Raw genomic sequence first — 24,852 nt, 5'->3', positions numbered from 1 at the left:
AGCTCACATATAACAGGCGGCTTTTACTTGTTAATTTTTCTTAACGGATGAGAAGTTAATCTGTCTGTGTATATATGTTCATTATGTTGTCCTTCCGATGTACTGCTGATTACCGACAATAAAGAAAAAAAAATCCCCAGTGGCGCAATTGGTTAGCGCACGGTACTTATACGACAGTTCTCGTGAGCCATGCCGGGGTTGTGAGTTCGAGCCTCACCTGGGAAATATTCTTTTATATTCGAGAAAAATGTCATCATACGCACCCCAATTTATCATTGCATTGTTACCCGATATATGCTCACTTAGGTTTCTGCTACACTCAATCCCCAGTGGCGCAATTCGTTAGCGCACGGTACTTATCAGAGAGTTCTCGTGAGCCATGCCGGGGTTGTGAGTTCGAGCCTCACCTCGGCAATATTCTTTTATATCCGACATTCGAGAAAGAAGACCGCATAGGCAAGTCAATTTATCATTCTATTGTTACCCGATATATGCTCACTTAGGTTTCTGCTACACTCAATCTCCAGTGGCGCAATTCGTTAGCGCACGGTACTTATCCGACAGTTCTCGTGAGCCATGGCGTGGAAGTGAGTTCGAGCCTCACCTGGGGAATATTATTTATATTCCACATTCAAGAAAGAAGCTCTCATACGCACGCCAATTCCAATTCCATTTTTACCCGATATATGCTGACTTAGGTTTCTGCTGCACTGAATCCCCAGTGGCATTATGCAGCTGAGCTGTTCGGAACGTAGGGTCATGGTCTCCTCCGGGGCTGCGACAGCGGCCACTTTTGCTAGCTGAAACGGGATCGCCGACGACGATAAGGGTTATCCGTTAATTTTGCCTCAGCTGCCCAAAGGACGAGTGGCATTTAACACCGTGTTTTTTCATGGTGATGTACGCGCCAGACCATAAAAGGTCGAAAATTTTAGAGACGCCCTACTGCCGATGGAACTGCTGCCTGACGTGGTATGCATAGGGGTGTACCAGATAAACCACGTCTGGGCGGTGACCCTGACTGATGCCCCTGCGACGAAACGCCTTATGGCCCTCAAAGAACTGCAAGTGAAGGGACGACGGTGCATCATCGTGGACCCGCAGGACCAGCAGGTGAAGCTTACATAGGCTTCACTGGCTGCTGTATGGCATTGCCGACGAGGACGTCGGGACTGCGTTCGTGGCTTTCGGCAAGGTGGAGGAGGTAAGCCGGGAAAGGTGGCGCACCCCAGAGGACACGGCGGCAACGCTGGAGGTCAAGGACGTCAATGACGGTGAGCGTACTGTGACTCTCGGTGCCCCAGTCAAGCGCCGCCCCGACGAGACCAAGGACAGGGAAGGTGGGGCGATCAGCACCAGCGCGGGGCCGCTGACGAAGGCGCCACATGAAAGGCGGATGGGTTACAAGCCAAAGCCTAACGTACCACCTGAAAAGAAGCCTGTGGGCAAAGCGGCCTCGCCTAACGACATCAACAAGCCGGAGGTCCCGGAGGCGGCTAGCCGAGGGCTAGTCGTGAACGGTAAGCACCATGCTCCGGGCCTGCGTTTCTCGCTAGTTAAAGACGGCTGAAATACCGTCCCTTATTATTGCCACATTGAACTTGCGAGGGTTGGCGGCTCATCGTAGGCAAATTCAGGTCCTACGGTTGGTCACTGCCCACAACATAGACGTACTACGTCCAAGAGACGAAGGATGACGGAGAGCAGCAGACCGGGAGCATGGTGCGACGATTTACGCACAGATATTTTGCGGTGGTTAGCCATGCGGTAGGCACGTGCGGGGGGTGTATTCTGTTTGTGAAGAAGCTACCTGGACTACAGATTCAAAGTGCATTTTCCTGCGAATCTGGAAGGATTGTTTTTTGTGACGTTTTGATATGTAATGTTGAATTCCGCCTCATATACGTCTATGTATACGCTCCGAATTCAGTGGAGGAGCGTGTCTTGTTTTTTTCGAACCTTTCTGATCATGTCCGTGGTGATAAGGGCGTTATTTTGTTAGGGGACTTTAATTGTGTGTTGAATGCCAGAGACCGAGCGAATAATGCCGGTGTGCGGGACAGAAACTGTGGCGTATTATCAAAACTAGTAGGTGAAAATGAACTTGACGATGTTTTCGAGTGTCTGGAAGGGGGGCGTGAAGTGACTTTTACTCGTTTTCAGGGCAGTAGTCATTCACGACTGGATCGAATATTCAGTTCAGTTCAGTTTTATTTCCTTAAAGACCCCTTTGCTATGGGTATTACATAAGGGGTGGGTACAGTTGATAATGGAAACATAAACATGGGTATACAGAAAAATTGTACATGGAAGCTACATTTTCGCAAGTGCATAAAAACAGAAATAATAACGCGTGAAAAAGCAGGTTATTGATTAGCCAACAAGGACACATTTCCGAGAAACGATGTCGGGCAAGTGATTGCAGCTACGTGGTGGGGAAGGGCGTTCCAATCTGATGCTGTGCGGGAAAGAAAGACGAGGAAAAAGTAGTTGCGTGAGAGCGTGGGCGTGAGACTTGTAATGGGTGCCCAGTTCGTAGCGATATGCGTGCGGGTGGTGTGATAGATCACTCGTGAAATAAGGAACTGTAAAAGAACTTATGAAAGAGGCAAAGACTGGCAGTAGCGCGGCGACATGCAAGGGGCTGTAGATCAGGTTTTGCTTTTAAGGAAGATACACTTACATCATATGATTAGGATGAATGGATTTATCTAACGACGCGGTTTGGAAAGGACTCGAGCTCGTAAACTTGATAGACTTGATATGGATTCCAGATGGGTGATGCGTATTCAACTGTAGGTCTGATAAGGGATTTGAAAGCTAGGAGTTTCACGTTCTGCGGGGCGCCACGCAAGTATCGTCTCATGAAGCCAAAAGTTCGGTTAGCTGATGAAAGTAAGTTGGAAATGTGCGTACCCCAACTGAGATCACGAGAAAGGGTGACGCCCAAGTACCTAAATGATTCTACTGATTCTAAGGGAACGTTTACTATTGTACAAGAGGACAGGAAAAGGTTACGGCGGCGGGTAAAAGAAATATGTTTACATTTGTTGGGATAAAGAGTCATCAGCCAATCATCGCTCCAAGACTGCACGTTGTTAAAGGGACACTAAAGGTTACTATTAAGTCAACGTGGACTGTTGAAATACCATCACAGAAACCTCGAAACGCTTGTTTCGTGGCAAGGAGAGACTTATTTTAAGAGAAAATGCGTTCTGAAGCGTCCGCGTACCTCTAGCGCAGTTCAAATCGCCCGCCCTCCGATCGAGGAGAACTGACATCATGGTCTGATAGTGACGTTGCGCCATCGGTGAGTAGAACGGCGTCCGCAGACGGCGCTACGGCTTTTCTGCGCAAAACGCAAACGCGCGGCCAGAAACAGAGCCAAGACAGAGCCGACAGCAGAGCGAAAGCGGAAGTATGGTGGCTAGCGGAAGGAGAAACTAATTACGTCCCACATTACGTCCCACGGCACACGGAAAGTCCGTTTTCGTTAAACTATAGGCTGCGGCGAGCTCGCAGCGTGGTCGGCGTGGTCTGTGAGAAGTGACGAGCCTTTCCGCACTCGCGACAGGGCATAAAAAAGTGCGAATCGACGCAAAACTCGGCCTAGAAACGTGCTTCGCCACAGCCGACCCAGATGTCGTTTCTCGCACCGCCACCAGGCGCCGCTACTATACCTCAAGCTCCAGCGCAAGACGCCCATAAGCTGGTACTTCATTCTATGACGCAAACTTCGACGCTCGTCGCAATGGACCCTGACACTGACAGATTGGCTCGCGATGGTGGGCTCAACTTCAGCGATTTGAGCACCGACGAGCGCGACCTGCTGCTGAGGGCTCGCACTGCCGGCGTCGTTGCGTACTACGACGGCGGCCTCGACACCGGCTCTCCGGAGCGGGAAAGCAACGAGGGCTTCCCACGACATCACATGGACGTGGCATTCTCGCTGCTTGTTCCAAATGAAAGTTTCGCGAGCCAGCAGAACCCTCACAGCACGACGCGATAACGAAAGTACTGAAACTCCAAAGCGTGCGCGGCGCAGAGTCGTGCGCGCAGAGTCGAGCGAAAACGAAACCTTTCGACCACCCATACTACTGAAGGGTAACGTCAAAATCTTATTTTTTGTTAGAATCGAGTAGACGTAGACAAGTAGCATTTTCTTCCGTCTTATAATCGAATGAAATGATATTTTTAATACGAGTAGTTGAGTATTAGTAACATAAATTACGGGGAGACCTTTCGTCATCGGTTTAGTACCGGAATAACAGAAGTAACAGAAGTAGGAGTAACAGAAGTAACAGAAGTAGGAGAGTAACAGTAACAGAAGTAGGAGAAATAACTTAATAATTTATGGCTTACATGAACCTAGAGTTGAATCTTCAGAAGACTTAGAACGAAATGTAAAAGATGAAGTCTTTAGTAAAAAACTAGGCATTAACGTAACAGGCATAGAAAGGTGTCATAGACTCGGAAGAAAAGACGAAAATAAAACCCGTCCAGTGATTCTAAAATTTCTTGACTACCGAGAGAAGAATGCCCTGCTTAGAGCATCGCATAAACTAAAGGGCAGTGAACTGTCGCTATCTGAAGACTTTTCTAAGCGAGTACGTGACACACGGAGGCTTTTATGGGAGAGTTCTAAGGAAGAAAGGCAGAAAAACATGAAAGTAAAGCTGCATTACGATAAGTTGAGCATCAACGGGACTTTGTTTGGTTGGGATGCTGAAAAAAAATGCCGTTACAAGCTGAAGAAATCAAGTTCTCAAAATTGACAGACTAAGCGCGGGCGTGGCTCTTTAGGAATACTTAACGTAAATTGTAGGAGCATTATAAACAAGCGTTCAGAGTTAGAGGGAATTCTTTTGTCGTATAACCCAGATATCGTTGTATTGACAGAGACATGGTTAAATGAAGAAATATATGATAGCGAGTTCGTTCCACTTGGGTATTGCGCATTCAGAAAAGACAGAGGTAGCAGGGGCGGAGGTGTAGCCATCCTTTTCAAGGATAACATTAAGCTCTTAAAGATGCCTGATTTATCAGATGTTGAATGCATATTTTGCAAGGCCTACCATGAAAATATTCGATATGTCATAGCTGCTCTGTACCGACCTCCTAATTCTGGTGTTGAAGTTTTGGATTCTTTGAAGCTATACATGAGCGAGCATGTGAAACCCGCTGACCGAATTATTCTCTCGGGAGATTTTAACTTGCCAAGCATTGATTGGGAAACGATGTCGGTCAAAAGTGATAACGATAACTTAGGGGAGGCCATGCTGGACATTGTCTTTTCTTTTAATTTATTACAGTTAGTGGATACCTGTTCTAGAATACAGGGTAATTCTGAAACAATCCTGGACCTCTTTTTTGTAAGTGGGACCATAAGTAGTCGCACTAAGTGCGATGTATTTCCCGGTATATTGGATCACGAGGCTGTGTTACTAACCATAGATAATATGAATTGGAAAGACAGCTTCAGCGCTGTCCGATTCCGCAATTTCTCCCGAGCTGATGATGTTTCGATTATAGATACGCTTTCGTTTTGCTTAGATTCATTTTCAGAGAATATTGTAGATGTGCAGGAACTATGGGAACGCTTTAAGAGTATTGTTAATAAATGCATTGAAAAATATGTACCAACTATTGTTAAGAAAAGAAAAAAGAATCCCTGGATTTCTCGGGAGACGCTGAGATTGAAAAGGCAGCTCAAGAGGTTAAAAGATAAAATGAAAAAATCAAGCAGTGCTTCACCAGATCAACGGCAGAAATTTCTCTCTCTTTCATCTAAACTTCGGATCCAATTATCTACTGAGAAACAACGTTACTATGAAGAATCATTGCCTAAATTCATCACAGCGTCTCCAGATAGATTTTGGCGGGAGGTGTCACCGAAACATTACCAATGCGATGTTTTTGAAGTTGATGGCATTCACTTGAATGATGAAGAAAAAATTGCTAACTTATTTAATGAGCATTTCCACTCAGTTTTTACTAGTGATGATGGTGTCTTACCTATGTTTGAGAATTGTTTGCCCCCTATTTCTGATGTATCAATAAGCGAACAGGGTATATTCCACATGCTTTTAAAACTTGATGAAAAGAAAAGTTCAGGCCCAGACGATATACCCAACATTTTCCTAAAAAGGTATGCCGAATGGGTTTCGAAATACTTGTACATTGTGTTTTTACGTTCCTTGGAAGAAGGTCAGCTCCCGAATGACTGGAGAACAGCCCGAGTAACACCACTTCATAAACAAGGTGCCAAACAGTCTATAAAGAATTACCGCCCCGTATCTTTAACCTCTAACACTTGCAAATTATTAGAGCACATAATACATAAACATATCGTGGATTTTTTAGATACACATAACATCTTAACAAAATGCCAGCATGGATTTCGGAAAGGGTACTCAACTTGTACACAGCTAGTTGCTACTATCCATGATTTTGCCGTATCTGTAAATAACGTAAAACAAATTGATGCAATTTTTATGGATTCTCCAAAGCTTTCGACAAAGTATCACACAGTAAATTGTTATTTAAATTAAATAGTCTGCTTAAAAACTCTCAACTTGTTAATTGGATATCAGCGTATTTGAACAATCGCCATCAGTTTGTTGCATTCAAAGGACATCAATCCAACCAGTTACCAGTAAAATCGGGTGTCCCGCAGGGCTCGGTCCTAGGGCCACTCCTTTTTCTTATGTATGTCAACGACATGGTAGAAGGCATCTCTGTCAAAATAAAATTATACGCGGACGATTGTGTTCTATATACGGAGGTTAATGATCAATCTGATCAGGCATTGTTAAACAATAATTTTCAGCGTGTTGCTTCTTGGTGTAAGCGGTGGCAGATGAGTATAAATTTCGACAAGACCGTTTTCATGCGGATCACTCGTAAGAAGAGGCCCTTATCGTTTCCGTATAATTTTAACAATGTGCTTTTGTCTGAAGTGTCTGAATACAAATATCTTGGGCTATGGATTTCAAACAATCTTAGGTGGAACAAACATATTCACTACGGGACAGCGAATGCTTATAGAAAGTTATTCTTTTTAAGAAGAACATTAACTTTGGCTACCCCTGCTGTAAGAAGATTAGCATACACATCCATTGTCCTCCCAGTCTTAGACTATGCTGCTATAATATGGGACCCCTATACAAAAGGTAATATTCTGAAACTAGAGAATGCCCCCCAAAAAAACTGTACAGTTCATTTATAACAACTTTCGACGTAGCTCAATCACTGAACTACAAGCTCGCGCTAACCTAATCCCGTTATCCGATAGAAACCGCTCATCGCGACTAAAATTTTTATATCAATTAGTTAAGGGGCACTATAAAGTCGACGTTAGCGAATGGATTACATTTTCTTCCGGTTATTCGACACGCCAAAGACATGAACTAACAATAACACCTTTTCGTTCTCATAATGATTCTTTCAAGTATTCATTTTTTCCACGAACAGTCAGAGACTGGAATAATCTCAGCAGCTGTATCGTTCAAGCAGACTCTTTGTCAACTTTCGCATCCCTTCTTGATGGCTGAAACATAATTGGTTATATTATAGTGACTGTCTAAATGATTTATACGTTGAGTGTTCGTCTATTTCATTTGCACATTTGATAAATGTTTTGCTTAATTTTTCTTTTATTCTTTCTTGATTGTGACCTAAGCATGTACATATATTTCGTTTGCCATTATGTTGTATTTTCTCATGTATTGTAACCCACCCTGCTAAAATCCCGGTGGGGATTGCAGTATCAATAAATAAATAAATAAATAAATGTCGCTGGGGGGTCTCAAATCGTGTCATGCATTTACCTCAATTTCTCGGTTACTAAAGCTCTGTTCGCGATTATATTGACGCCTTAGACGTTCTAGAACATTGCTCTACCACTTTAACTTGACTTTCTGGTAACCTTTAGTGTCCCTTTAAGATTTTGTTGTAATGTATTTTGGTGAGTAGCATTAGAAACTTATTTAATTTTATTATTTATTTATTTAATAATACTGTCAGCTCATAAAGGGCATTAGAAACTTGATGGGAAATCACGCAGTCATCGGCGAAAATTCGTATCTTACAACATACGCGTTGGGGTAAATCATTAATATAAATGAAAAAGAGAAGAGGACCAAGAACTGATCCCTGAGGGACTCCAGAATTTACAGGGAGAAGAGTGGATGATTTGTCATTAACAGAAACGAATTAGTAGCGATCAGTAAGGAATGCTCCGAGTCATTTGAGTAGGTCACTGTGTAAGTTCAAAGAAGAAAGCTTTAGTAGTAAGTGGCGGTGAGAAACTTTGTCAAAGGCCTTTTCATAGTCCAGAAAAATAGCATCAGTTTCTTGCTTACAGTGAAGGTTTACATGTAAGTCGTGCAGAAACAGAGTTAGTTGCGTTTCGGTAGAGAAACCCTTACGGAAACCATGCTGTGCTAAATGAAAAAAATTGATTCGCGTCCAAATGATTCATGATCAGGGACTAGATGACGTGTTCCATGAAACGGGTCGGGTTGTAGACGGGTAGATAATGTTGCGGCGTGTTCTTATTACCAGACTTGTAGATCCGAATGACCTAACCCACCTTAAAGTCGTGAGGCATGGAACCTGTAGAAAGTGACTACGAGAATATAGGACACAAAAATGATGAAGAAATATTTTTTGTATATTTAGCAGTCACTTTCTGGACATGATTCTGAGATGCCACAGTTATTGTGTTGTGCCCGTGTCGTTTTCGGACCACTGCCTCCTAAATGTCACTGTGATGTTTTGTGCGCGACATGGTGCGGTGATCGGGACGGTCAGGAGCAGACGACAAGGAGTGTGCGCGCCGAGGCGGATTCCGTGCTGGAAGGAGAAAAAATGACAACGACGAAGAGCGTCCAGCACGTGAACGCGCGGCGCAAGAAAAACAACTAAAAGAAGAAAAGCAAACCAATTAGGAAAGACCATGGGGCATCCGGCAGCTAATTGGAGAATGCCTAGTCTGCCAGAGAGAATAAAAAAGCGTGGTGCGCTGGCAGAAGGGGAGACGCCGGGAGACGCAGGGGAGACGCCAGGAGAGTTCCAGGAAGCGATGCCAGGAGGAGGTCAACCACCGGAGCGGGTGTTGAAGACGGGCCGTCGGGTTCCGGACCCGAGCCACCAGGACTTCACCCGACCGGGGCCTTCTGCCAGCCTGTTCCTGTGCGTCGCCCGTCTACCCGAGCATGCCGCCAGCTGCTCAAGGCCGGTGAGCTTCTGTGCTCGTGGGCACGACGAGAACAGTCGGGCTACGGGCCCGAGTTCTACGCCATCTGCCCGGCCAGAACGCCGCCCCCGTCTGTCGTGCCGCCTGCTGCCCGAGGCCGGCGTTCGAGCTACTGCGCCCGTGGGCAGGACAAGAGCAGTCGGGCTACGGGCCCGCGCTCTACACCCAGCTGCCCGACCAGAACGCCGCCGCCGTCTACACGTGCCACCAAGCCGCGTGCTTTACCTCTCCAAGCCAGAGCTGGCCAGCCCCGGTCGCCCGGTCACTCAACTTACACCACGATATTTGGTGAGACCGGCGCCACTCCTTTCGTTAGCTTGTCGCCGCGTCGAGACTGTTGTGTGTCCCTGCCGGACTCGCGCGCTGGTTAGCTCCATACTAGCCCCAAGTGTGTTTCTTTCTGCGATGATGTCTATTTGAGCGTTTATTTTATATTTTCTATTCTCTTCTATATATTTTAAAGCCTTATTTAGTTCCATTAAAAGTTTGTGTGTGTGTTCGAAACCAACGGCTTTGTCCTCAATTGGTTTCTCGGAGGCTCCACCTAAGAGAACCGTAAGAACCTTTTGAGTACACCAACCTTTGTCCCCATATTAAGGTCATCACAGTCACATAGGTGTTGTGAAAACGAGATATGCTTTTAATTGGGATTTATTTATTTATTATTTTAACCTCAAGGGTCCCTGGCGGGACATTACATTTATTTATTTATTTATTTATTTATTTATTCAGTTTACCCTACAGGCTCGGAGGAGCATTGAGTAGGGGGGTTACAGAAAAATGACAAATAATTAACGCAAAGGGAACTGCATAGTAAGAGAAACAAATAAGTTTGTACATTGGAAAAAAAGGAACACTGTTAAACATTGGAAAAATACATACAAATTCAAGGAAATACAATGGAAAACAAAGTCCAAAAACAATACAAAGGCTAATACAATACAAAGTCGTACAACAAAGTCAAAGGAACATGTGAAGTTCCAAACGTTCACGAAATTTTGCAGGATCTTTTATTGAGACAATATTATTTGGAAGGCTATTCCATAGTGCGATGACGCGCGGTAATGCATAGTTATTGAATGACTGTGTGCGGCCAAAAATGCGCCTGAAACTGAGATGATTATGAAGTCGAGTAGATGTGCGAGAAGGAGTTTCAAGCGACAGGCGGCTGGACCATGAGTTATAGTAGTATTTATGAAACAGGCATAGGAGAGCAACAGAGCGGCGGGAATCCAAGTCCGGCAGGAGAACATCGCTTTTAATTTGGGTAATGCTAGATTGACGACTGTAGTTAGAAGTTATAAAGCGGGCAGCACGATTTTGGATGGATTCCAATTTATCTATTAGGTATTGTTGATGAGGAGACCAGATCGAAGAAGCGCATTCAAGTTGAGGGCGTACAAAAGTTTGGTAGGCCTGTTGACGGATGGTAGATGGCGAGAGGTGCAGATGACGACGTAAAAACTCTAAAGTTCTGTTAGCTTTAGCGCATATTTTCTCGATGTGAAAGCTCCAGGCTAGGTTAGTAGAAAAATGAACGCCAAGATATTTGTAAGTAGAGTCACGGGGAACTTCCGACGAGGAGCTTTTGTAAGGGAAATTAGGATATGATTTCGTACGAGTGAAGGAAAGAACGCAGCACTTAGATGTGTTAAGTGTCATTTGCCAACGGTCGCACCACTGATTAACTAAAGGTCATTTTGCAAAGTTAGGTGATCATTATTACAGTTAATTGTTCTGTAAATGACGCAATCATCCGCAAAAAGTCGTATGCAGCAGAAAATGTTGCTCGGTAAATCATTTATAAAGATTAGGAAAAGAAGAGGGCCTAGCACACTACCCTGGGGTACACCTGATGTTACAACAGACGTGGAGGAGTTAAAGTTATTCACAAATGCAAACTGGTGCCGATTAGACAAGAAATTGCGAAGCCAAGATAATGTTAATGAGTCAATCTTAAGAGCAGTTAATTTAGCTATTAGACGACAGTGAGCCATTCTGTCAAATGCTTTTGCATAGTCGAGAAAGATGCAATCAATCATTTTGCTGTTATTCATGCCATAATGTAAATCTGATGTAAATTCCAAAAGTTGGGTGTCACAAGACAACGCTTTACGAAAACCATGTTGATTTTGAAAGAAAAGTTATTAGATTCAAGATGGTGGGATAAATGGGAGGCAATGATGTGCTCGAGAAGCTTACAACAAATGCATGTTAGTGAAATGGGGTGGTAGTTACCAGGTGAGTGTCTGTTTCCATCTTTGAATATAGGAATAACTTTGGCTATCTTCCAGTCAGCAGGTAGAAGACCTGTTGATAAAGACTGCTGAAAGATGTAGCACAAAATCTGACTGGATATAGCTGACGTGTTCTTTAGAATTTTAGAATTAATATTGTCAATGCCACATGATGTAGACACCTTTAGATCGCGTATTAGTTTCGAAATGCCTTCAACACTAATAGTTATAGGGGACATGAAGCGATAATGAAGGTCGGAGACACAGGGAATGGAAGAGCAGTCTTCATTGGTGAACACAGAGCTAAAGAACGAATTGAAAGTTGAAGCACACTCAGATGCAGGGACAGGAACATTGTCAGCGTCATGTAATGCTACTGTATTACTGCCACGATCAGTAGAGATAGCTTGCCAAAACTTTCTAGGGTTAGTGTGTAGAAGTGAGGACAGATCTTTGGAAAAATACTTCTTTTTGGCTTCACATATTGCTAGGCAGTAAGATTGTAAACAATCCTTATATTTAGACCATGCCGAGGGACACGATAGCCGTTTAGCAGAAGCGTATAACCTTTTCTTTTTATTTCAGAGTGATCTAAGTGATTTATTAAACCATGGGTTACGTTTGTCATTAGATATAGTGAGTAGTGGCACATATTTGTCTACTATGAGTGACATAATATTTCTGAATGAATTCCAATTCACTTCAACAGAATTATTTGTAAATGATGGAAGAAACGTTTTCTGAAGGAAAACCTCAAGTTCATTGTTCATTTGTTCGTAATTTACTTTGTTATAATCCCTTATAATCTTACGTTCAGCACCAGCGAAATTCAGTGGAATAGAAATTGAGAACTGCAGTAGGTTATGGTCACTAAATCCATCAAGTTGCATGACAGGGCTTATGCTATGTGGGTCTGTTGTGAGAATAAGATCTAATATGTTAGTACCGCGGGTAGGCTCAGAAACAATTTGCGTAAGATTGAACTCTAAACACAGCTCAGTAAAATCACCTGAATCAGTGCTCGATGAAGACAAGCGAGGCCAATTAATATCAGGGAAATTAAAACCCCCAAATAGGTATATCTTATTAGTGGGAAACTGTTCAAGGGCCCTGGTAATACTTTTATGAAGATCAGACACGAACAAGCAGTCAGTGGCAGGTGGGCGATAACAAACGCCCATCAGTAACTTCCCGTATAATGTAGGACAAGCCACCCAAACTACCTCAAGAGCAGTGTCAGTGTCAACGAGAAAAGAAGGAATAGTTTTATTGATGGCCACCAACACGCCGCCCCCCTTTTTATGTGAACGATCATGGCGATAAATGGCGTACTGATTAGAAGTATGAAATATCTCGGAGTCACCTACATCTGCATTAAGCCAGGTCTCGGTTAACAATACAACATCAGACATGCTATCTTCAAGATATGATTCAAGCATGACACGTTTTGGCAACAGACTGCGGATGTTGGTAAATGATAGTGAAAGTGAAGGTGCGCGTGTAGTATGAGGAGTGGGCGCAAGAACGGCGGTTAACAATGAATCTTACATGAGAATCATGACGATGACATGGCTTCCTCGATGGAAGTCTTGAAATGGACTGGATCAGGGATTTGTGCTAAGTGACAGGGAAGGTCATTCCAGTCGCGAACTGTGTGGACAAAAATGATTTCTGAAATTTATGAATATGAATGCCTTGTTACTAACTGATGAGTGGTTTGTAAAAGCAGTAATGAATGCGGTTAATGAAATACTCGATCGTGCAACGGAAACAATAACAGAGAAGTGGGAATCTTTTAAACAAAAGGATAAAATTAATGCCATAGAAAGATCGAGTTGCATAAAATGTGAAAGCGAAATGAAAGAAAAGAGCTTAAGAAGACTACTTGAGCAGCTGATAACGCTTGAGTGTAGAGAGCCTGGGACGTACAAAGGCGATGTGCGAAACATTAAGGAAAAGGTTGAATAGTTCGACAGAAAGCGTTATCAAGGTGCCAGCGTGCATGCGCGAGCAGATGCACTAGCGGCAGGGGAGACGCCCACTAAAAGGGCGCTTGGTCTAGAGAAGGCGCACGCATGGCGAAACCACATCGATAGAATTCTAATGAACGGGGCTGTCGTTGATGACAGTGAGAGCATTGGGCGCGACTTCTTCGAGTACTACCAGTCGCTCTTCGCATTTCAGGCAGCGAATGTAGAGGGTTTTAAAGCGGAGTTTCTTAATCTCATGCCACGAATAAGTGATGCTACCAAAGAACGATTAGAAGCCAAAATTACTGAGTGGGAAGTAAAAAAGGCAATCGACGATTTGAACCTGGTAAAGTCGCTTGGACCTGATGGCCTCTGCGCTAGGTGGTACAAGGCGTTTAAGAGAGAATTGGCTCCATTGTTGGCAGAGCTATTAAATAACGCGTATCAGCAGAAATGTTTGCCCCCTTCCTTTGGAAAAGCGCACACCATACTAATACCTAAGAGCGATCCAATAGATAAACTAAAGTTAGTGTTATTATATAGGCCAATATCACTAACAAATGTTGATTACATGATATTTATGAAGCTTTTTGCTACCAGACTTCAAGGCGTCATCAAAGAAATAGTCGGAGACCATGAAATTTATGGCATCAGAGGGCGAACTATATTTTCTAACATCCATAAGATGCGATGTGTGCTCGAGTGTTGTTGCGTCACCGGAGGCGGCGTTGCAGTTCTTCAACTCGATCTCGAGAAAGCTTTCGATTGTGTCGTTCATGTTATCTCGTTTGCCATCTTGGATCACGTTAATGTCGGTTCCGTCATCACTGAGGGCTTAGCCTTGGCGTACAAGAATTGCACAACCAGATTAATTGTTAATAAATCACTGGGGCCCCCATTAACATTATGCGTTCAGCGCGCCAAGGCTGTCCCCTCAGCCCACTTCTGTTTGCTATCTATATAGAGGCCATGTGGGTGGCAATCAATCAAAATGACAAAATACGTGGTTTCAGATTGGCAGCGACAGAGGTGAAGCTACTGGCGTATGCAGACGACCTTGCAGTGTGTTGCATAGATAAACCAAGCGTAACAAAAGCAATATCTGTAGTAAATCATTTCTGCGAAGTTACGGGTAGCAGAGTGAATTGGGGCAAATCCCTCGAGCTTTGGCACGGGGACTGGCTTTCTGCACCAGACTATTTCGCGAGTGTGAGCTGGGTGAAAACTCCCACGAGTTATCTCGGTGTCCCCCTTGATAGTTACAATACCAGTGATGAATATTGGAGGAACCAAAAAAGTTACATAAAAGCAAAAGCAGACAAATGGAAATGTAGTAACCTGTCTGTTTTTGCAAGAGCGACAGTTCGTAACATCTTTTTAATCGCCAAGTTATACTATGTTATGCAAGCGTTGTCTTGTTCTAGTGTAAATGTACAAAGGCTGCACAGAGTGTTTGCGGCTTTCATATGGGGTTCAATTTGGGAAAGGTGCTGCCGAAAAAATTTGTTCAGAAGACTGAAAGACGGCGGTGTGGCATTGGCCCATCTTTTTGTTCGACCACTGGTCAACCGAGTTTTCTTTTTCCGCGATGTGCGTGATCCTTTTCTGCGCAGCGTATGTCAGCTAAGCTTAAGCGACACATTGCCGGCACATTTTGTGAGTACGGCAAGCATGAATGGAACACTTCGTGGCTATTTTAAAGAAGTGGTCGACAGTGTCCGCTTCCTTACTATTCGTTTCTCAAATGATTACCTGTGTCAACTGAAAAGGAAAACTCTGTATAAAGATGTGTGTGATATTTGTTTTCCCATTGCCGCTATACTGAGCCATACACAGTGGAGGGCAAGGACGGGACGTTCTTGAACGGGTGAAACGCATGCAGGTGCCTCCAGGGGTAAAATCCTTTTTTTTAAGCTCCACACTGGAACCCTCGCCGTGAAGACGTTTATGGAAGAACGAGGCAGTCTTGTATCGTGGGGTTCTCACTGCTTGATCTGCAAGAAGCCCGAAACCATAGATCTCGTGTTCTTGCACTGCTGGGTGGCTGTGTTCTTCTGGAACGTCTTGAAGTGAACCCTGAAGGAAGAATTACCTGTAAACCTCAAGGGATTAGGTATCTGCCAATTAAGGATGAAGGCGGGGTTCGGTATGACTTTAGTATGTTGAATGCTCTCCACTGTATATGGCGGGCTCGTATGGCAGGGTACCAGCGCAATACCGACGTCCGGCTGGCTCATATATATTTCAGAGAATGTATGTCACTGTTGATACGCAGAAAATGCAAGAATGTCCGTCGGATTGTTTATCGAGGGTCGAAGCTCTGACAGCCATGAAGGAATATTAATTTAACAGCGCCGGTCCTATATGAACGGAAGGTATTATTGTAATTTTCTTTCGCTGCTTTGCAATTATGACATGTGTGTAATATTTGTATATTGCGTGTTATGTCAAAGACCGGCATTAAACTTAAGAAAATCCCCAGTGGCGCAACTGGCTAGCGCACGGTGCTTATACGACAGTTCTCGTGAGCCATGCAGGGGTTGCGAGTTCGAACCTCACCTGGGGAATATTCTTTTATACTCGACATTCAAAAAAAGTCCTCATACGCACGCCAATTTATCATTCCATTGTTACCCGATATATCCTCACTTAGGTTTCTGCTGCACTCAATCCCCAGCGGCGCGATTTTCCACTTCCGGCCACCGAGCATGACGGACTTGCGCATCATGCGCTGCAACGGAGTGGTATCAGCGGCCCAGCTTGGTCATGGAAACAGGTTTGCTGGCTCGAGTGACCAAGAATATGAAGTTATTTTACCGCAGCTACCAGCAGGTCGAATTGTTTTAAATACGCGGTTTTCGCATGCCGACGTTAGAACAAGGCCCTACAAAGTTGAGGATTTTCGCGACCCACTGGTTTGTTTGGAACTGCTACCCGAGGTTGTCGCCTTGGGGCCGCACCAAATGAATCACATCTGGGCTATCACGTTCAAGATTGCTGAAGGAATGAAGAAGCTGCTTTCAGCCCGTGAAGTGACTGTGAAGGAACGACGGTGCATTGTCATTGATCCGGATGACAAGGGCATGAGGATGAAGATCCACTGGATTTTGTACAACGTGCAGGACGAACATGTGTGAACAGCCTTTGCAGCCTACGCAACGGTCACGGAAGTCGCCATGGAACGCTGGCGCGTTCAGGGAGTCATGGACAAAGGTTCGTCAACGCGTTGTGTGTCCTTGAAGTTGAAGCCTGATGTTACAATTGATGACCTGCCTCACCAGCTACGCATTGCTGGAGAACAGGCCCTCGTTGTCCTTCCTGGATGAGCCCCGCTTTGCCTAAGGTGCCATACCTCAGGACACGTCCGACGTGAATGCAAAGTTCCCCGTTGCAGTCAATGGTGTCGCTTCGGCCATGACCAATCGCATTGCGTCAAAACGTACGTAAATGTCACAGGGCACATGCAAGGACAAGACGACTCCGAACTTATCATGGATGCGTATGAATCCGAGGAGGCAGCGAGAAGAGCAGAAAAGAATACGCCGCAGGCAGCGCCTAACGCCGTCTAGGGGGGCGTGGCAGCGACTCAGACTGAAGACCAGACCACTGCGTCGAAGGAGGCTGCTGTAGCTTCGAAGATTGATGCAGCGGAACTAAGCCAAGGTATTGCTACGGAAGCAGTACATGGAAAACCTCAAGAGGAGGGAGAAGGTATGGACGTCGTCCAACCAAGCATGAGTAGTGCTCCAGCAAAGAGGACACAGGACAAGGCCTGTGTCGAAGAGGTTCAGCATCCTTCTGCAAGTATCGACGAACCACCCGCCAAATCGGGAGGGCAGCACCGGCCGACGTTTCGCCCGAAGCGTAACATCCCACCGGACAAAAAGCAAGCGAAGACTACACCGACGTAGCAACCATGGCTCCCTTCTGGTTTGACAAGGGACGAGAGGCGACCCACAACGGGACTACGACGACCAGCGCGCTGAGGCTGCGCCAGCGTGCTGAAGATAGCGAGCAAGCCTCTTGAGTGTGCTCGAGAACTCTTGAGAAGCAATTGCTCGTGAACTCTTGAGAAGCAATTGCTGAACTTCATTTCTCGGTGTATTAAGACTGAAGGTGAGCACGAAGCCATTTGGTCTATTTAATTTGTCGCGTACACGGCAAGCAGAACAGAAGCAGCACTTAAATTTGCCACGTTTAATGTAAGAGGACTGGCAGCGAGGTGGCGTCAGTATCAATTAAGTTGTCTCCTGCTTGACAACGATGTGGACGTAGTGGCAGTGCAAGAGACTAAGGTGGAAAGTGAAGCTCAGACGAACCGCATGATTGATCTTTTTAGAAGCCGATACAATGTATGCGTGTGTCATTCTGCTGGTACGTCGGGAGGGTGTGCCATTTTAATTCGCAATTCTTTAGGTGTTAATGAAGAATCTGTTACAGTTTTCAACACCGGGCGTTTTGTGATGTGATTTTTTGTATCTTGATTTACAGCGGCGCGTAATGTGTATGTATGCCCCAAATAAGGAAAATGAGCGCAAAGCTTTCTTCGAAATGGTCCAGCCCTATCTGAAGTCTCCTAGATACGTTATTCTTAAGGGTGACTTCAACTGCGTATGCATGCCCGAAGACAGAGCTACTAACACGACCATTAGAAACCAAAACTCGTTACTTTTGAATGCAATTGTCCTGGAGAACAATTTGGAAGACGTCGGGAGTGCTCTGTCAGAAGGGGCCCGTCTGCAGTTCATACATTTCCAACAATTTCTGTCAAGTCCCGCAAGACTTGACAGAGTTCATGTGTTTGCTGGCCTGGTCCCAATGTTCAGTGACCACTTTGTTAAAAACATTGCGTTCAGCGATCATTGCATGGTAATGTTTACAATACGAACGAAGACCAAAAGGTCGAAGTTCAACTGGGAACTACGGAAATTTGTAGTAAAATTTTGAGGATGAAGGTTTTGTGTTTAGAGTAAAAGAAAAATGGACTGTTTGCAAACGGGTGATCAGGGAGACATTATTGGAAAATGAGAACATATTAAAAAAGAAATTAAAATGATCGCTATCGAAAGAGTGAGTGCGCTGCGCCAAAGCGACAAGGCAGACGAAAAAGAATTTCAGAACCGCTTAGATTTGCTGCTGAGGTTGGAAAGTGCTCAGCCGGGTCAGCACGAAAAAGAAATAAAAGAAAAAAAATACGTTAGAACTGATGAGTAAAGAGAAATATAAAGGAGCGGTCATACGCGCACGTGCAGAACGGTTGTGGCTTCGCGAAACACCGAGAAAGCAGTCCCTGTGCGACAACAAGCGATATGCAGTAAAAAGCGAGATAAAAGAGATAGAGTACACGAGCGAAATGGCTCGTGACTCTAACACTGCTGAACGTGCGTTTGTTGATTATTACCAAGGACTACTGGGTCACGAGTCACGTGTAGAAGAATGTCTCGCGGCGGAGTTTTTGGTACTGATGCCTATCTTAGAGGATGAAGTCAAGCTTGGGCTCGAGGCATTGATTAGTGCAGCGGAAGTAGAGCGCGCAATCGACGAGTTAAGCTCCGGCAAATCACCTGCACCCGACGGGCTGGGCGCAACTTTTTACAAAGCGTTTAAGTCTGACATGGCGCATGTTTTACACAGCGTAATTCAAGAAACATACAAAAAGCAGATGATGCCTCTGTCCTTCCGAAGAAGTCGCACCATCCTAGTTCTGAAGAGTGATGACCTGGTTAAGAGATTGTCCGTCAGAGGGTATCGGCCCATAAGTCTCACGAATATGGACTGTAGGATATTCATGAAGGTTCTGGGCAGAAGGTTGCAGATTGTAATAAAAACTATCGTAGGCCAGCATAGAACGTCCAGGATTAAAGGACGTACGATAACGACAAATATTCACGTAGCACGGAGCATGCTAGAATGCTGCGATGCATTTGATAAACGTGTAGACATGTTTCAACTGGACATGGGAAAGGCCTTTGACCGCGTCAACTACCATATTCTGTTTTGTATCTTCGAACACGTGATTGTCGGCCGAGGGCTCCTTGAAGGTGTCAAAATGGCATATGCTGGTTGTACGGCAAAACTTATTGTTAATAAGCAACTGAGTGAAAGTATCGCAGTTCGTTCTTCCGTGAGGCAAGGGTGCCGCTTGTCTTCATTGTTGTTTACACTGTATCTCGAACTTTTTTGCCTGAAAATTATATCAAACTAAAAAGTGCATGGCTTCACGATGTTGTTCACTGAAGTTAAAGTACTATCATATGCGGATCATATCGCCATTTTTTGCGAAGATAAGGAAAGTATAACTGAAGTGGGGCTTTATATGGGAGGTTGTACGCACTTTTCAGTGTTTGAAAGTTCGCCTTTCTGCGCAGTATCTTGCTGATGTAAGAAGGAAACAATTTTATAAAGACCTTATTGACACTATTTTGCCTATACCTTTGTACCATTCCATATGCTGTGTTGGCTCTGCAGGGAATGTACTGAAGAGAGTGATAAAGATGTCGGTGTGGCCCTCAATGAAATCATTCTTCTTTCAGCTGCACACTGGCACACTGCCCGTGAAGCCATGGCTACAGGAGAAAGGAATATTGGTCCCATGGTCCACAAACTGTCTAATCTGTAGAAAACCGGAGACAATAGATCACATGTTCCTTCACTGCTCAGACGCTGTATTTCACTGGGACGTCTTGCAACGAACTTTAAGAAGGCAGCTTCCAATATAACTTTACGGCATACGATTTCTATCAGTGGATAGAGGGGACGAAGTGCCGTGGGACATGTTTATGCTTATCAGCTTACACAGTATATGAAAAAATCGAGTGGCATTTAGGCATGCAGATGAAACTATTCTCCCTGTTCCAGAGTACTTTATTGAAAGTGTGTCTTACATAAGAGATGTGTTTAAGGCTCAAAAAGAACAGCCAGAGTGGCTCCCATTAATGGACGACCTTGCTCAACTGAAACACTTTTAATTCTTTGGAGATAGCTGGCCCGTTCATCACTCGCATCTTTTACTTGTAAAGCGATATAAGTGTTTTGTATGTGTTTCATTGTGTCATGTGCCGAGAAGGTAATAAAGAAAAAAAATCCACAGTGGCGCAATTGCTTTGCGCACGGCACTTATTCGACAGTTCTCGTGAGCCATGCCGGGGTTTTGAGTTCGAGCCTCACTTGGGCAATGTTCTTTTATATCCGACATTCCAGAAAGAAGACCGCATACACATGCCAATTTATCCTTCTATTGTTACCCGATATATGCTCACTTAGGTTTCGGCTGCGCTCAATCACCAGTGGCGCAATTGGTTAGCGCACGGTACTTATACGACAGTTATCGTGAGCCATGCCGGGGTTGTGAGTTCGAGCCTCACCTGGGAAATATTCTTTTATATTCGAGAAAAACGTCCTCATACGCACGCCAATTTATCATTCCATGTTACCCGATATATGCTCACTTAGGTTTCTGCTGCACTCAATCCCCAGTGGCGCATTTCACTTCCGGCCACCACAGCGAACGGACGCGTAATCATGTGCTCCTATGGAGCGGCTCAGGTGGGCGTGTCCCTTGGACACAGGCTCGACAATAGTGACTATCAGATTGTTTTGCCGCATCTGCCTACCGGTCACGTCGCGTCGAACATGGTGTTTTTACATGGCGGCATCCGGGTGAGGCCCTTTAGGGTTGAAGATTTTCGTGACGCCCTGCGCCCTACCCGACTGCTGCCTGAAGTCATTGCGCTGGGAGCGTATCAGATAAACCATGTCTGGGCGGTCACTATGTGTGGCGCTGATGCAACAAAGAGGCTGCAGGCCTTCAAGGAGCTTCAGGTGAAGGGGCGGCGCTGCCTCATCATCGATCCACAGGACCGTACGGTGAAGTTGCGGCTGCACTTGCTACTTCACGGCGTCGACAACGAGGATGTGAAGACGGCATTTGTGGCCTTCGGAAAGGTGCTGGAGATCGGCCGGGAGCGCTGGCGTGTCGAAGGCGTCAGTGAAAAGGCTTCAAAACGAGGGCCGTGCTGTTGAACTTCGAGAGCGGCGTTACCGTGGATGACCTGCCCATCAGATCCGGGTCGCCGGTGAGCTGGCCCTGGTCTTCGCCCCTGGCCGGCCGATGCAGTGCTTGCGCTGCAAAGGAAACGGTCACGTACGACGCGACTGTAAAGTGTCCCGATGTGCTATGTGCCGACGTTTGGGGCATGTTGATGCCAAGTGTGAGCGCTCTTACGCCGCGGTGGCTGGTCAGCCTCAGGGCGATAAGACAGCAGAGGAAGCCATGGACGTGGCTGAAGCTGAGGACGCTGCCAGAGGCACCGCAGACGTGGCCAATCTGCAGGAGACGGCCACTACAGTGGCACCTGTTGTGGGGGAGACACACAGACTCCCTAAAACCACGAGTAACTCTTTCAGAACACCGGCAACGGCAGAGAAAGACGTTGACAAAGGGGAGTGTGTTCCTCAAGTTGCTGTGGTGGGCGCACTGGCCGACTGCAAAGACCAGACAGCTGACGGGGCCACCAATACATCGGTTGCTAGCGCGGCCGTCAAGCAACCACTGGAAAAAGAAGACCTCAAGGGCAGCCATGAGGCAAGCAAGACGGAGAGACCGCCCGCAAAGGCGCCTCTGGAGAGACGTTCGGGATACAAGCCAACGCCCAACGTTGGGGCAGGGAGGCGGCTCGGGGACAAACTGGCGGCGCAACAAAACGACACCGGGCAACTGGACAAGCACGGTGATGTCTAGTGGCGTACTAGACGTTGAAGGTAAGCACCATGCTTTGGGTTCTCCTCTAACACTGTTGGTGAATGATTGCTTCTAACCAGCCTTTGAGTTACGCCACACTTAATGTACGAGGACTGGCTGCCAAGAAAAAGCAGTGTCAGGTCTATCGACTCTTGGTGGACCGTGTTGGACTTGGTTGACGTGTTGGCAGTACAAGAAACAAAAGTAGAAGGGGTGGAGGAAACCGGAAGCATGGTGCTTCGTTTCACGTCTACGTATTTTGTGGTTGTTAGCCATGCCGTTGGGACATCCGCTGGCTGCATCCTTTTTGTTAAAATGTTGCAAGGCCTTGTTATTCAAGATTATTTTTCATGTATGTCAGGTAGGATATTGTGGTGCGATTTTTCGTTGGGCGACCGTGACTGGCACGTCATTTGTATTTATGCACCAAACGTGGATAAAGACCAAACCAATTTTTTTTCGGAGATTAGGAAGCATCTAAATGTCACGAAACAACTGGTTGTCCTAGGGGATTTCAATTACGTACTGAGCGGGAGGGATAAAGCAACAAAACAGAGACCGAACGACAAGAGAACCATATTGTTGAAAGAAATGATAGATGAGCATGATATTGCCTACGTTGCCGAATGCTTAGAAGGGGAACGCGAGGTGCAGTACACGCTTTCAGGGTTCTAGCCATGCTCGGCAAGACAGTATTTACGTGTCGCTTCAAATCATACCTGCATGTAACATTTACACTGTACTACCCATTTCTTTCTCGCACCATTGCTTAGTGAAATGCAATGTGGGTGAAGAAAAAAAGATGTACTAGTTTTAACAGGGATCTGTGGAAACTTAACGCAACGCTATTACGTGACGAGCACTTTATCCATTTTGTGTCAGAAGCAATACACGATGTTAAACTGGACGATAATACGCAGATAGCTGTAGATTGGGAATTACTAAAACAAAGCTTTAAAATAAAAGCAATCGAAAGAAGCAGCGTCTTAAAATACTGAGAAAAGATGAGAGAGAACGGGCCGAAAGAAGCATTGCGGAAAGTAACTGCGCTGGAAAGCAAAGCGCCAGGTCTTTTTAAAGAAGACCTACTTGAGATAAAGCAACCGCTGGACCTATTCGAGGAGAACCGCTATCGCGGGGCGCTCGTTCGAGCCAGAGCAGCAGCATTGGCCGTGGGGGAAACGCCCACGAAACGGGCGCTAGGTATCGAGAAGACGCATGCGCGGCGAAACAAAGTAGAAGTGATTGAAGAGATTGGCCAAGAACTGAATGACCAGGAGAGCATCGCACGTGCTTTTCACCGGCATTACAAGCGGCTCTTTGCATACCAGCTGGTCGATATCGAAGCGTACAGAGCAAACTATCTTTATCGTATGCTGCAACTATCAGCTGAAACAAAGTCACTTCTAGAAGCTGCCATTACGCATGGAGAAATAGAAAGTGCTATAGATATTTTGAGCCCTAATAAGTCGCCAGGTCCGGATGGTCTTGGCGCGCTGCGTTTTATAAAATGTTCAAGAACGAGTTGGTGCCTTTGTTGAGAGCGCTGTTTGACGAAGTTTTTGCTACCAACCACCACCACCGCCATTCTCTGAAGCCCATACTGTCCTTATTCCTAAGACGAATCAAAACGCAATGTTGAGACTAGTCACGGCATACAGACCCATTTCATTGACCAACACTGATTACAGAGTCTTAATGAAAGTTCTTGCAAGCCGATTACAGTCAATCATTAAGGATCTTGTAGGACCACACAAGACTTGCGGTATTAAGGGACGCACTATCGCGACAAATGTACACATGATGAGAGGCGTCTTGGAATGCTGTGACGAGTTTCAATACGTGGTTGCCATTCTGCAGAAAGATTTAGAAAAAAGCCTTTGACTTTGTCTCGCATGAAATTTTATTAGTTCTTGAGCACGTGATGTAGGATGAATCATCGCTGATGGGGTAGCTCTGGCCTACCGAAACTGCTCAACACGGTTGATTAATAATAAGACACTGAGGGCACCCCTTAAAATCGAGCGTTCCTTGTACCAGGGGTGTCCTCCCAGCGCGCTTTTGTTTGCCATCTATCTAGAAAGCTTTTGTTTGGCAGTCATTCAAAACTGTAGCATAAAGGTCTTCAAACTCATGGAAGCCGAAGTGAGACTCCTGGCATATGCAGACGATGTAGCGGTGTGCTGTACAACTAAAGAAAGTATTAAACAAGCGACAACCATTGTTAAACATTTTGGAAACACAACAGGGAGCGTTGCAAATTGAAGTGTCTCGGTTTTTGGCATGGTGAATGGCAGTCAACATCGGAAACGTTCGCCAACATTAGATGCATTAAAGCGCCAGCTAAATACTTAGGCGTTCCGTTCGAACATTACCGGCCGAATGAGGACTACTGGTTAGAAGAGGCCAAATGACTCAAGGAAAAAACAACAAATTGCAAAGGTGCTCATCTCTCGATGTTTGCGAGAGTTACTGTGTGTAACTTGTTTTTAATAAGCAAAATATGGTACGTTACGCAAGTTTTCTGTTGCTCTTGTTTAAATGTGCAAAGATTCCACAGAGTTTTTGCTGTATTCATTTGGGCATCAGAATGGGAGAGGTGCAGCCGTACGAACTTATTTAGGAGAGTCAAGGACGGGGGCTTAG

The 24,852-nt window shown here is 45.3% G+C and overlaps 1 protein-coding gene and 2 non-coding genes across 3 annotated transcripts in view; 2 read left to right on the top strand and 1 right to left on the bottom strand.

The window, feature by feature from the left end:
* LOC135921120 (4-pyridoxate dehydrogenase-like) overlaps positions 1-24,852 on the bottom strand; it is a 337,516-nt gene that overhangs the window by 52,654 nt on the left and 260,010 nt on the right. The gene's annotated exons all lie outside the window — the stretch shown is intronic.
* On the top strand, positions 134-225 carry TRNAI-UAU (transfer RNA isoleucine (anticodon UAU)). Its single transcript is given in 2 exon segments — positions 134-171; positions 190-225. It is a non-coding gene; the product is annotated as a tRNA-Ile (tRNA).
* TRNAI-UAU (transfer RNA isoleucine (anticodon UAU)) lies at positions 20,747-20,838 on the top strand. Its single transcript is given in 2 exon segments — positions 20,747-20,784; positions 20,803-20,838. It is a non-coding gene; the product is annotated as a tRNA-Ile (tRNA).

Source organism: Dermacentor albipictus, chromosome 2, assembly GCF_038994185.2.
Source record: "Dermacentor albipictus isolate Rhodes 1998 colony chromosome 2, USDA_Dalb.pri_finalv2, whole genome shotgun sequence".
NCBI classification, from domain to species: Eukaryota; Metazoa; Arthropoda; class Arachnida; order Ixodida; family Ixodidae; genus Dermacentor; species Dermacentor albipictus.
Note: the sequence above shows the minus strand (reverse complement) of the source record. Positions and strands in the feature narration are given on the sequence as shown.